Source organism: Manduca sexta, chromosome 23, assembly GCF_014839805.1.
Source record: "Manduca sexta isolate Smith_Timp_Sample1 chromosome 23, JHU_Msex_v1.0, whole genome shotgun sequence".
In the NCBI taxonomy this organism is placed as follows: Eukaryota; Metazoa; Arthropoda; class Insecta; order Lepidoptera; family Sphingidae; genus Manduca; species Manduca sexta.
In genome coordinates, this window is record NC_051137.1 from 3,473,190 (window position 1) to 3,488,466 (window position 15,277).

Genomic DNA, 15,277 nt, shown 5'->3' on the forward strand with positions numbered 1-15,277 from the left:
AAAAGCCTTTCGTCTCAAAAATTCCACACACACACTATACACCTTGTTTCTTAACAGAGGATTTCTCGACTCAACATTTAAATACATAAGAAAAACACTCCGATCTTGAGTAAAATATTTTAATAATGAAATATTTTCATTTAAACAAATCTGAAGTGTCAATGTGTCATTAATTTCAGTTGCCAGTGTATTAAAAATCTGTACCCATATATTCATTAATTAATAATAAAGTCCAGCTATGTTTTAGCTGACTTTAGTATTCCTGTCAATGCAAGTACAAAACGCCATTTGTTTGTTTTTGGAAAGATTAATATTTTATCTTTTTTTACCAGCTATTTGAAGTTTGATCATAATTATTAAGTAAAATATATATTTTTATAACAATATTTTTGTTTAATGAATAATATATTTAGTCTATATATTATAGATTCAAGTAAAAGCACATTTATTGTGCATATTTACTTTTTTATTCCAATTAAAAAGGGAATTAGTTATAAATTGGTATCAATTCGCTATATTGGCAGTCAATTATCCGGTGTTTCATTTGCAACAATTAAACAACTTTTTTTTTCATATCTTTAAAACCCCCATTTGCTTTCGACTGAAATAAATACAAATAAAATAATAAATAAAATTATGATTTTTCATCCATATTTGGTTAAGACGCATAAGTGTCGCAAAGATAGCCTGGTTTTGGGCATTGTCCTTTGTACATTAATTATTTTACATATTAAATTATTTGCTAGCACTGATAAGTACATAACTTTTCATAGAACATTATTTAGTTACACACACATCGCCCCTTTTATCTCCGATGGGGCAAGTAGAGATGCAACCATGACTTTTCCCCGTGTATGTTCCGTCCCATGATATGATAGAGCCGAGTCTGTAATCATAATGGACACAAAATCAAAACTGGGCTGATACTGAGCAAAAACATTAGAAATCCCATCAACTGTCTGGTTGTGGGATATATTTTATAACGGCCCGGATAGCGACCACCGTACACAAGGTGTTAAAACCCGACATAGTAGCCCACGTAGGTTTGTCGCGTTTCTGGATCAAGGTGTGTACATCCGGATCCAACAGGCCGGCATAATTGTGTCGACTGCTGAAGAGTAATCATCTCTCGTCAGTCGATATTCTATTGGACCCCACTCCACTTACCTTCATGTGCTGTGGGGTCACTTTTTCGTGCAAGTATCAAAACATAACTAATTTCTTCCTTCAGAATCAACTGATATATGCCCGGAAATACCGCATCAGAATATATAAGTGAAAATAACACGAACATTTCAGTCAAATTGATACAAACACCCTCTCCATCAAAATACTAATCTAGAGCTTATGTATATGATAATTAATATGATTTTATAAAATTCTTTGTAAGAATAATCGATCATGACGTCATTCGATCGACGTGTGCCTTAACAATAAAGATGTTAAATGATGGATGTGCCTACTGATGTTACACACACATCACGCATTTATCCCCGAAGGGGTATGCAGAGGCGCAGCTAGGGCACCCACTTTTTGCCAAGTGTGTTAATATAAATATTATCAAAAACTATTTATTTATTTATCAACAGTACAATTAATTCACTATTTTATTTGGTCCTACCAATTGTTCTAAGTAACCACATGTTGGGTCCAAAAGGACTATAAAATCACAGTTTGTTTATACATAGTTAATATAGGGCTTGAGTAATAAGACTTGAACAAGCTAACTCCCAGAACTGTAACGTTACCCGGGAAAAGGAAAGTTTCTAAAACTTTGCCATTTCAGATTTGACAGATTACGATCAATCAGATGAGCAGATAATGGGTGTATTTGCCTGTGTATCAAGTTTCAGAGTGCACTCGCGACTGAATCCAGATTGACGGATAGGTAAATAAGAGTTATAATGACTAATGGTGTTGTGTTCCGTTATACGCAGTTAATTATAATTTATATATGTCGCAGATATATAAAGCCATGATATTACAATTAACTAATCAAATTATAATTAAACGGTAGATTGCCTGGTTATAGTGTCATTGTAATGTCACTTTGAAAATATACCTGCAACAAATACAAAAATAAAATATTATGGTTTAAATACGTATTGAGATCGAGGAAATAAATTATATTGGAATAACATTTTATATTTTAATAATTAATGGCCGATGAGGTACGAAGGTTCTAAAGTGGAGGTCACGAACTGGCAAGCGCAACGTCGGACGTCCACCCACGAGGTGGAGGTCGCTGGATGCCAGTTGACTCCTATTGGAGTCGATTGGTCGACCTATTGGTCGACCTGGAAATTTTTAGGGCAGGTCCATTTTCAGCAGTGGACATCCTGCGGCTGATGATGAGGATTTAAATATTCTGCGAAGACTTGATCATTAAAATACATATAGGCCCAATTCTTGCCTATTTCCATTAAGTTCAAAATAACAAAAGACAAAACCACAGTCCTTACCCATGTCAACCTTAACCTAGTTTTTATAACTAAAAAGCTACCTCATTGGACCTGAAATCGACGCCAAAAAACTCCCACTGCTACGAAAATATTTCAGCAATAAACTGACGTCTTCATTAAGGCTAAGTTTCGCAAAAACTCGGCCTTAAACAAAGCTATCCAGGAAACGATTAAATTACCACAAAAGGCGGGAGAGCCGAATGATGGCAATAAAAACTTGCTGTTATACCGCCACTCAAATCTCGACCATTAGTCGAAACGAGTCGTCGACTTCACTATCTGAATGTTTTACTAATGCCACTAGTGATGTGCCTCGGGCGCAATGCAGTTGGAACGAAGGGGTCGGCGGGAGAAAACGCCAGACGCGCGGTTATCGTTTGAGCGCGAGCACGAATCTTCGCGCTCGTTGTTACGTAAAGTCCTTCGGTGTACGGTGTAGTGAATTCTAAATTTGAATTGTGAATGTGACAGAAAATGTGAAGGTTTGTGATTGGTTTGTTTTTTTTTTTTATTTATAAAGGAAACTGCTTTCGTAAATCCTTAAGTTATTAATACATTATGGAAATTTATTCGGCTTTATCCCAGGTATATACAAAATTTATCGATGTTAACAATTCGTTTATTAAATAAAATTTGTTTATATTAGGCACGTGTTCTATATAAATTTCTAAAGTAAATATAACAACTTTCATAAGGTTGTAAAGTTGTTTTAGTTTCGAATAAATATTAAATGTCCAGAGCATCTTTATAAAAAGTTTAGTATGCTATTAGTTTCTTGCTGTTAAGATGATGTTATTTTATATTGAAAACGATAAAGAATAATTAGACTCATTACTTTTAAAATCGTTTAAAACGCAGTTGTTATTTATAGCATTATTTTTTGTTTTAAGCAAAATTAAATTGATTGAATAATACTTTGTACATCAATTATTTTAATTCTCGACTTAATAACTGATAATTATTTTATAATTATAAAAAATAAAAAAAATTAACGGGGAATATAAAACAATGGAACACAATTGATATATTTTAACAATTTTAAGAATATATTAATTTTCAATAATAATTTAATTCTGCCAATAATAAATATTTTTGGAAAAAAATATTTATGTAACAATAAAACACATATTCATGCACTTATGATAAAAATAATTACCTTCAACCTAAGAACTCGTAATATAAGAGCCATCGTAATATGATATAGGCCTGTAATACGAAAAAGAGTTACAGAAATCCAACCCTCTAAGAGTTATATGAAGGGTTTAAGTTCCCATCAGATCTAACAATATAAGATTACAATAAACACTTACTAGCTTATTTGATATTGAGAACCTGATATCGCATCTTGAGGATGCTTAACCTAGCTTATAACTTAAGTCTAAGCAAAAAAAACGACCGATTATAATTATTGATTTGATAATAATGATTTCATAAATATTTAGCAAAAAAAATAATTGAAATAAAACTATTTAAAATATTTTATCGTGGTTATTTTCAGTCTGTGTCCGAGAAGGCTGTAAAGTCTTCGAAATGTTGGGAGAAAATAATAATATAGTGACCGCTATACAATCCTTTAAATAGTTTTATTTCAATATCGAACATTTGTGTAAACATAATACAAAAATACTTCTAAAATGACCACAAACTATGCCTAAAAATTTTTTGTTTTTTGACTCCAACTATAAATCTCAAGCTATTTAACGTTGTATTAGTTGTGCTTTTAGATCTTCGTGTTCCATATTACTGACACAATACTGAGTTATTTATTGAAACCATTAATTTAACCGCATGTCGTGTCGGTAAAGTTTAATCGTTGTTACCTTATAAAGCAAATAAATCATTCATAATATTTGTAAGAAAGCATAGTATTAAGTATTAAAAAAATCTATGCGACTTTTAGTAAATTCAGGACATAGTATATTTTAACCCTTGGCGTTTAATGGTATTTGAGTCGACTTTTTATAAATATGTTCACATATTATCATTTATTAGTAAGATAGGTAGTTTGATTCTATCAACATTCATATTATTACACTGATATCGCGCTTTTATACCCGAAGGGATAGGCAGAAATGCAACCAGGACTTTTCGCCCCTATATTCCCTCCAATAATGGGATAAGAGTCGAGCCTATCGCTATATCAGGCACAAATTCCAGATTCCGAGTTGATTATATAGGAGAGAAAAGCCCAATTTCGACTTTCCCGACCTGGTATTCGAACCCAGGACTTTGCAACGATGTTGTACCGCAAACAAACATACAACTACGCCACCAAGGCACTCTTATATTATTATAATTGATGAAAATTTTAAGATGGTTTATTAGAAATCGAGTAATATCCCAATAACATGATTGTCTCCTTGTATTTTATGACTGTGCGCATTTATAAAATTAAACTATAATGCATTGATTATTATATTTAAGTTGTTTAAAGTTGAAGTATTACTTAAAATTTAATGCTTCTAGTAGGAGAATTAAGCTAAATAAATATATATATGGGCGTCGCCAATTTTCAACGTAAAATGGGTCCAATCACAAATTTTCATCCAAGTGAGGGCAAAGAGGAAATTATTATTTAGTTAATTCGATTAATTGAACAAAAGTATATACATAACTATTAATGAAATATATAATAAGCATGCAATTAAGTCAAAACAAACTTGTAACAATGCATATTTTGAAAATAAGCTACAATTATTTCACGTGAATATTAGAATTGAAAGTTAAAATACACTTTTTTAGATAGGTTAAAAAGTCTTTCATATGGAAATAATTATTACAATTATTAAGAGGAAGCTATTATATTTTTAATGGATTTCTCACTTATAGAACATTCTCCAAATGTTTTCCTGCAAGCCATTAGAAGATGGAACAAACCTTTTGATTAATTTGGAAGACATTGTAGCCACAATAATTGGGCATTATGAGATTCAATATCTCTGGAAGAGAGCATTCCAGTATTATGCAGACATTGAATTTATATTGACACTTATCATGGGCAATCGTGGTGCTTACTTACTTAAAAAGACACTTTTAAATAAGAAAATAATGGCACATCACGCCTACTAAACTGATTTTTATTTATTTTTTTACTTATAGCTTACAGACGCTACATTACTTTAGAGGCTTTTTATGCCGGGAAATATTTATCCTGCAAAAAATTAACGCGACCGGAACTGCGGGCAAAAGCGAGTATTGTATATAGCAGTGGTGAAGGGTTCAGATAACCCGATTTCTGTCGGCTTCCCTTTTGTAATTTATGTAAAATAAAATTTTCATTGAAACGATTTGCGCAACGCATATTAGTAGTACCTTAATGTTGCGTCGGGTTACCTTTTTGAAAATGGCACCCTTCGCCACTTGTATATAGACAAATATAAACCGACTAGCTGACCCGACAGACGTTGTCCCGTCTTAACTATGAATTCGCAGCATGCATTCTATCCATCGCTGACAGTTAATTAAAACAATTAACAGTTGTATAAAATTAATATTTTCGTTAAGTTTTCTTACATTTTCTATTTTTCCGCGCAATTTTTTGATTTTTTTCTTTCATAAGAGCCTTCTTCTGACAATAACAAACACAACAAATAAAAATAGTGAAATCGGTCCAGCCGTTCACGCGTGATGGCGTGATCAAGGGAAATAGGGATTCATTTTTATATATATAGATATTCAAAGTAGATAGGTACTCTTGAAAACAGAATTGTAATTGAATTCAAAATTGTTACATAATTTTAAAAATTGGCGGCCTTTCAAATACAGTTCAAGCATTCGGGAGAATTGGCGTGTCATTAAAGTAATTACTTTAATACGCATTTCGTGTGTCACGTAGTGATGTATTCAGTCATATATGACAAATAGGTATTCTTTATTATGGCGGTACAAATGTATAACAGAGGTGAAAGATTTTTCAAAAGGTAATCCGAGAAAAAATAGCCATAGTTAACATATCGCGGGCAATTTAACAGGAAACAAAAACTAAGACGAAAGTAAATACACCTAAAAGGGAAGCCGGTAGGAATCTAGTTGTATGGACGCTTCACCACTGATGTATGACGAAAATACAATTTATTGATCAGTTGATCAGTTTTTAGTAAATATACTGTTAAATTTCATTTCATTCATTCTAATTTAATAAGAAATGGTTATCACAATTTTATTATTGATAGTAGAGGCTTATGAAATAACTAGTTTTTGCTCACGGCTCCGCTTACGTAAAAGTTTTTCCGCAATAAAAGTATAGCTTCATATTTCTCGGGAAAAAAATTGAGCCTATATTTTAAATTAGACCAGTAATACATCGGTGAAAATTACATTCAATTCTACGCAATAGTTTTTGCACGATGCGTGTACATACATACAGACATATAAAAAATAGGTAGATTTATTTCTGTATACAATGATTTAATATTTTTTTAAATTATTTGGCTTAACATATGTTAAGCCAAATAATAAAGCCAAAGCGAAATAAAGCAGAAATTAAAATTAATTATAAAAAAATACTTCGTTAATTCAAAATTTTAAAATCGAATAAGTAATTATGATTACAATATTATGTTAAACTACTTTGGAACATAATATCTAACACGCAAAACTTATTTCGCTTTACCCAACACAAACATAAGTACTTCATATATTAATCGACGACCCGATAACGACGCACTTAGTGTGTTATCTTGCTTAACTCGTTTGTATGTAATCAAAGTTACAACTGTGTTCTGATTTTCGATTAATATTACAATAACATCGATTATTCGATTAAAGCTTACTTATATTATATGGATAAATGTATGGCGAGCATTATAAGAAACTTTAATTAAAATGACAATTAAATCGATAATAATATCAACACAACTTTAATAATTCAATGAAACATCGTCAATCGAATTCAAAATCGATACCAACCAAACCAACTCCGCAGAAAGGATTCCGAAATCGATTATTCGTAATCGGCACAGTAGTCACGGAAACCGCAACCGATGTTTCGTATCCATCACTCAAGTTTCCATCAACACGTACGTTCTATCAAGCAATCTGTTTATATAAAAATAGATGTCTATTTTTGGTCCGTGTTTACATGCACTGCAAAATTTACGGTAATATTCCCAGTTTCTATGAAGTGGTAATAGTAAGTTTATGCGGCTAATACAAACTTCTGCAAGGTTTTCTTACTGCGCAGTCGGAATTCTTTGATCGAATAGATTAATTTTGATTTAGTAATTAAAAAATATTGTTTTGGCGAAGGTGAGTATTGGGAAACGTATGTGTGTAAGTTCTTCGTGTTTCATGATACGGTGGGATGAAAAGCGATTTTTTTCTAATTTCAGGATCAGTAACTTTTAAAAATAATACTCATATTTGTCTTTCTTTATAGTGAGATGCTAAGTGTACCTTTTGCGGCTTTTTATTATAATCCAGACACTTAACTATGTTAACGAAGTAAGAATAAGCTGTTTTAATTAATCTCCAATATTGATAAAGGAAACATTTATTTATTCCTACTTTCTATAGAATCAGAAGCCAACAGTCTTAGATGTTTATTCATTTTTCGGCGAGTAAAACAAGTTACATAATATTGCGAGCGTCAATCGAATGCGACAAGGGAGCATTAGAGATGATTGATGACTTCATCTAAGTCAATACGTTTCGTATAGGAAAACAAAGATTTTTGGGTTACTGACTTTATGATGGAGACATATTTTCTTCATAAAATTGAAAACACTAACAGTTTACCTCAAGGTGTGAGTTTTAAAAGTATACCTTAGGTAAAGAATTCGAGAAAAAAATATTTTTTGAAAAAAAATACATCTCTGTGTCGATACCTAGCCTGAGTAAAAAATGCGATACAATATATAAACAAGATAGATAACTCTCAATCTCAATTTCCCCTACCTAAGAATTAAATTCCTTCAAAATAAGTTCAGCAGTTTCTTACATCAATAACTAAACACGCAAGCAAAAATATCTGCAATTTATATTAAAAGACATAATAAGAACTTCGGTGTGAGATGAATGAAGTCTATTCCAATATCTAATAACTGACTCCACAAAGCAGCCTTCCTTTTGAGTATTTCTTTGAAAAATAAATCTTCTCAAAAAAGGAGATTACCTACGTCAAAAGATACCTATTCTATTTTTATAACATAAAGACTTCCTACGTTTTTTTTTTTATTGCTATGAATGACGAGACGAGCTTGCCGTTCGCCTGATGGTAAGCGATACGACCGCCCATAAACAGTAAAAACACCATCCAACACCTTGAATTACAAAGTATTATTCGGTATTCCACTGCGCTCGCCATCCTAATACATGAGATGTTTAGTCTTATCATGTCCAGTAGTTACACTGGCTACAAATGTAAAAATATAGCACACCTTACCTCTACTATTTTGTACATCTTTTAGGTTTAAAAATCCGTCCTATTTTCGTGGCCTTGTATATTCGGCCAAGAGCTATTTCCTATGCGGCTCTTCGCGCCTCAGTACAAGGCTATCATAAACGCTATTAAGGAATGCAGTGACGTCACAAAACATGCCTGACGTAATATTACGTCATGGTATTGTCGACTATTATATTTACATAGGAAGATTGATGTGGTATTCGTATTCTAAGCTTGTATTCGTCACAATTTTCTCCTTTCCGAGACGGATATATGTCTGTACTTGAGAATGCAACACATACTATAATTTGTCAAATATTAGTAAGTAGATTTATATTAATAAGATCCGCTAACTCTGTATTACAAGTTTCTACGTTATAATTCAAGTGCAAAAATAATTAAATGTATAATATTCAATGAAAATGACTACTAATCGCGAAAGATAAATAAAGAGGCAACTCTTGATCATTAAATTAATGTCTTTTAAAATTTTTACCCAAATGGAATTTGTAATCTAACAGCGTAAGTCATAATTACCATAGGACTTTGTAATAGTAAACCAGCTAATTGTTTTTAATTTCATTTCTTTTTTTGGTGATGAAAACTTTTCTTTAAAGTAAACTCTGTAATTTTTTACATTGAAAACCGATTATACGTCATTAAAGAAACCATCTAATCTGAAAGTTATATCCAATTGTCGTTATAAACGAAATTCTTTTGTATACATTTGAATGAATCCCTCGTAGCCGAATTTAAGCCACAGTAGCAACTCGCAACGGAGATCAGCTAGCAGGAGATATTATAGTGCAAAAGTGTGTGCGCAATACACAGTTGCACTCTCTGTTCCTTCACTCTCATAGTTGGGTGAGACGGCAATCCGACATGACCGGAAAGAGATGAGGCGCAGGACCAACGGCTTTTACGGATTTTCCGAGGCACAGAGGTTTCACATCACCAACTTCCTAACTCCGAGTCGCGACTAAGTAATTTTTAAGATGGAATAACCCGCCCAATTTTTTTTTGTCCCGACCCGGAATTCGAACCCAGTACCACAAGCCATAGTCGTACTCATTATAACTACGCCACCGAGGCAGTCAATTTTTTTTATTTTTTTTATTTTTATTTTATTAATTTCCAACAAAAACATAGTATGTAACAGACACCACTTACCATTTATATGCTCAGTTATAAAATGCACATATAACAAAAATATGTAGTAGTAGTTATATTGAACACTGGTACCCAAGATAAGATTTAACTTGTGTTATGGGTACCAATATTTGAACCGAATAATTTTGTTATTGTTGATGGCAGTCATCAGGGTAGCCATTAGGCGAGCAGTTTGCGAATCTCATTCATTACACCCTACAAACTCGTATTACAAACTCTTTGCAACATAAGTTTACCTATTTTTCTTATAAATGGGTACACAGTTGAATATAAGGACACTTGAACAGGCCAACTTCTAAAATCAAGCATTTTAAAATCACGTCACGTGTGGAACTTTAATTTCGTAAAAGTATTTTACACCGCCTCCGACCTGTCGTAATAATCGCAATGATTAATGGCTTGGTACGAGTTTTTTTATTGATTTAACGCAACTCTGCCGGTGAAAGACTGTTCAGAAAGTTACGGCTTTAGGAAGTGATTGGTTTGGTTTTATTTTCTTTGTACGAAACGTGCGACTTGTTCACATTTTGCGCGGAAGATTGGTGATTTTATGGATGTATTATGTAATGCAAAATATTACATAAATTATAAAGAAATTTGAATCGAAATCTATTGATTAAATAGCACAAGTTAATTCCAAACTATTGAATACATAACTCAGACATTTTTATATGGCATATTTTTTACATTTTATTATTGTAACAGATCGGTGTCATATTATTAAGTACTATACCAAATTTCATCAAAAATAAAATAATTCTACCACGTATATCACAACGATAATATCACAAATAAATCATCAACCAACCGATCGGTTCTGTATAGTCTGTGGATTAAAAAGTGTTTACATAGCATTTTTTTTTTAAATACGATACTGGCAACACTCTTATCTGTAGTACTGTCATGATTGGTTTATAGTTCAACTAAAAGATTTTGATATTTACACTTATATTTATATACTATTATATATTTAATATGAATATATCTTTTAAGTCTGTCTCGTCTAACCATAACTAAGGTTAAAAAGGAAGGACAGATGAATCAATCACAGTTTGTGGTATGATTTCCAAATATTAAATATAAATAATCTTCATTCATTTCTTATTAAGTATTAAGATTTGACAGTGGTGCTTTACACAAGTGACGGTGTTTCCAAGAGGGTTTTTGAAAGTCCTATTTACTCTCCCATGTAAACACATTTAATGAGCAAACTATACCTCGCGATGTATTATGACAACATAGATATACGAAAATTGCATCAATGTGTTTTTTTTTATTTATTTAAAAATGGCTATAATAAGGAGTATTTGTGTTATATGACAGATATTTTAACAAATAATAACAACGATGAAAGCTGTTATAAAAATATATTCGACTTTAAATCATTTTTGTCGGTTATGTGCGAAATGGTCATAGGACCATCATCTAAGAACTGAATAATTTTATTACAGGAATTCTAAGGGACTAATGACTTATCATTAGTCCCTTAGAATTCCTGTAATAAAATTGACAAGAGCCAAAACTTGAAATAAAGAGAACTTGTGATAATGTCTTTGTATTGTGGCGGAGTTGGTTCCGATAACGATCCCATTTTGTGTTATCCCGCGGGAATAACTCAAATTCAACAAAGGAATGTATGGATTTTAACGGAACCTTTTTCTGTTTTTAATAATGAAAAAGTATCATCTCATGTTATGTCAACGTAATTGTAAGTCAAGATATTGTGAATTGGATTTTCAAATATTTCTTTTTAAATTGTTCACGCAAATTGAACACCTCCTCTTTTTTAAGTCGGTTAAAAATAGACAAGCAATTGTACTATCAACCCAGTAGGCCTCTGGCATACAACAGATCTAACTAAAACCGCTCCAATCCGCTTTGTTGTTTCACGAAGAATATCCTCTTAAATGCTTTTCGAGTTTCGACTGTACGCAATGGAAAATAGATACTATTACAATATTATAAATAAAAAAGATCTCTTGATCAGAAGTTATTTTGAATATTTTTATACTTCTCGTTATGAAAAATTGTATATTTATACCGTATTATAACAGAAAATTTCATGAAATAAAAATGTACACGTATTTCTCTTTACGGATATCGAACCCATATATTTTCGTTTTAGCGATGACTAAACCCAAAAAAACTACTTATATAATAATCTCACCACTTGAATAACATAATATAGGCAAAATTACTAAAGTTATCTATGAAAGACAAAATAGATAAGTAAGTCGACGTATTTTTATAGACGAGTGAATGAACAGATTCCATGATAGTAAGAGGTTTTTTTTGGGGCCCTGTAATCTGCACCGGCGAATGGGATACTGGAATTCCAGTTCCGTCCCAGAGGAGAGTTGGTAGGGAATAATTGGGGGTGAACAGTGGAGGTAGAATGGGAACCCTCTTTAGAATGGGAGAAGTGGAGAAGGCGAAATGTTTGCGGGGCTCTTAAAGGCCCCAATATGTATTTGGTAACCATGAGGTATACACACTGGACTGTGTACCTAAGGCCGCGGCAAATATTTTTCACTTCAAACTAATAGTTCCTGACAATAGTGCATTTAAACAAACCAATTCATCAGCTTTATATAATAGTATAGATATAAAAAAAAATGTAAAGAATATTTTATGAAAATTATAATATCACTTTTCTGTACATTGTTTATGAATGAAAAATATTTTAATTATTAAGAAACAACATAAACGAATTGCCGCCTTTTGTACTTAAAAATAAGAGGGAAGTGACAAAAATAATGTAAGTAGAAATTTCAAAGGATGCGGTTTCTTTATATGAGGTCTGAAAGCTGGAATACAAAGGCAGATGGGTCTGTTCCAACAAAGATATGCCCGTAATGACCTAAATTCACATAAGAATGTTTTAAATTTTAATGAGATTTAAATAATGTTTTTGAGTTGAGCAATTGTCATTATTGTTTATATTCGTGTAATTTAATAGGTATTTGGGATCAGGTATTTTGTATTCAGTTTTTTTACAATAAAATATTTTTTTTACGACTCTTTTCTCCATGAAGGCCAAATAGACATATATTTACACAGAAGCCCAATATAATACATAAAATAAATGAAAAAATAAACTTGTTTCACACTATATAATATGTATTTTCAACTCATATAATCTCGCAGCGTAGGGTGAAATGAAATTATTTCTTTGAACCCGCAAAATTGTATACATTTAAATTTAGATTCCGTCAATAATAATTGACTTGACTAATCCTGACCTGAAAGTATGATGTTGCCACTGCAACGAATTTTCTTAGAGTATTAGTAGTGTTTTTAGTGCGTAAAATTAAAATTACTCTTTATTAATATTTATTTCATTCGAAACTTGCACTTTTATATTTTACGTCTACGGCTGAAGTAACTTAGTTTTAAGTGTTATTTATAAGGAGATAAGTTTATGGTTTCATTAAGTAACGCGATGACAAAATGACACTGTATAACAATAGTTCCGCAAGCGTATCACACGACGGGTCGACGTACCATGTATAAAAAGTGGCGGGATTTCAGCTCGGTTAGTTTCATGGAAACACGCAAAGCTTTTGTGGATACAGGCCATTTGTCGTTCTATGCGGATTGTATGGGATGAACTGGGAAATATATCTTTAGGAACTGTAGTTTTACTAGGTAGATATATACTTCTAGCACGAATAATAAGAATTGCGTCGGGTATTCGTATCGATTAAGTTAACGCTTACGAATTTCTGTATATATAAATATACATGAATATCTATTTCCTTTGGTCAACGCATCACGAATGCACGGATGGAACAATTTCGTTAAATCTTTTTTCTGTTGTGTAAATTATTGTCAGGAGATGGTTCTTATAAAAGGAAATATTAAGGAAGTTGAACTTAACGACAATATTAATTTTACATAACTGTCATTTGTTTGAAATAACTGTCAGAGGTTGACAAAATGCGCGCGGGCATTCATAGTTAAGACAGGACAATGTCTGTCGGGTCAGCTAATTAATACGTAAAAAAAAAACGATTCCCACGCATTTGACACACGTTCGATGGCAATTCGAAGTTTACACGAAAGTAATGTTAGGCCGCATTTTAGTTCCAAATACGCTTACAGGGCGCTCACGCAACAATCATGGAGAACGAAATTGTTCCACTTAAAAAGTTGTAAAAAATATATTTTAAAACAAAGTACACCGCCACATCTGTCTGCCTATCTGAATACGATAAACTCAAAAACTATCCAATGGATTTTGATGAAATTTGGTATGGAGATATTTTAAGACCCTGGGAAGGAAGGACATAGGCTACTTTTTATCTGGAAAAATATTCATACACGATGATAAAATGATTTATTCACTAATAATATCTCTTCTACCACTTACTCCGTAACATAATGATAAACAATTTCATCGTCAAGATAAATGAAGTAATCGAAATTCTCACTGCGAGGTAACGATGTAGGAAGTACAAGGATCATTTTAATTATACTCTGCTTTATCTATATCCATCTATATAAAAATAAAGCTGAAATGTGTGTTTGTTTTAAATTGTCTCAGGAATTACGTAACCGATTTTGATTTATTTTCACGAATAAGAAGCTATATTATCTCTAAGTCCTATAGACTACATTTTATCACGGGATAATAACTATCTCGGGAAAACTTTCACGCAGGCGGATTCGTAGGCCAAAGCTAACAATAAAATAATAGAATCAATTCTGTTATTTTCGGTGTTTATATATAGAAATAAAATAATAAGAAACATGATGATTAAACAAGAATAATTAAATACAAATAATATTTTAGAATTTCTGTCAATCTTTTTGTTTGTTAGCTTAAATCTCCGAAAATACTGAATAGATTTTCATAAAGTTATCATATGTGGTCTGATTAATAATTGTAACAGAATATAGGCTTTATTTCAATAAATTAGATGCGGGGATAATCGTAATCTATACTATTATATAAAGCTGAAGAGTTTGTTTGTTTGTTTGTTTGAACGCGCTAATCTCAGGAACTACCAGTCCAAACGGAAAAATTCTTTTTGCATTGGATAGCCCTTTGTTCGTGGAGTGCTATAGGCTATATATCGTCACGCTATACCCAATAGGAGCGGAGCAGGAATGGCTAATCTCAGGAACTACCAGTCCAAACTGAAAAATTCTTTTGCGTTGGATAGCCCTTTGTTCGTGGATTGCTATAGGCTATATATCATCACGCTATACCCAATAGGAGCGGAACAGTAATGGCTGATCTCAGGAACTACCGGTCCAA

The 15,277-nt window shown here is 32.2% G+C and overlaps 1 protein-coding gene across 2 annotated transcripts in view; it reads left to right on the forward strand.

Moving 5' to 3' along the window:
• The first annotated feature begins 2,788 nt into the window (after window positions 1–2,788).
• Window positions 2,789–15,277, forward strand: part of LOC115448112 (calcium/calmodulin-dependent 3',5'-cyclic nucleotide phosphodiesterase 1) — a 302,717-nt gene continuing 290,228 nt past the window's right edge. The window contains exon 1 of one of the 2 annotated variants that reach the window (XM_037441797.1): window positions 2,789–2,944. The gene's annotated coding sequence lies outside the window, so the exon portion shown is untranslated. The remainder of the gene's footprint in view (window positions 2,945–15,277) is intronic. The other variant, XM_037441799.1, reaches the window with a different exon arrangement.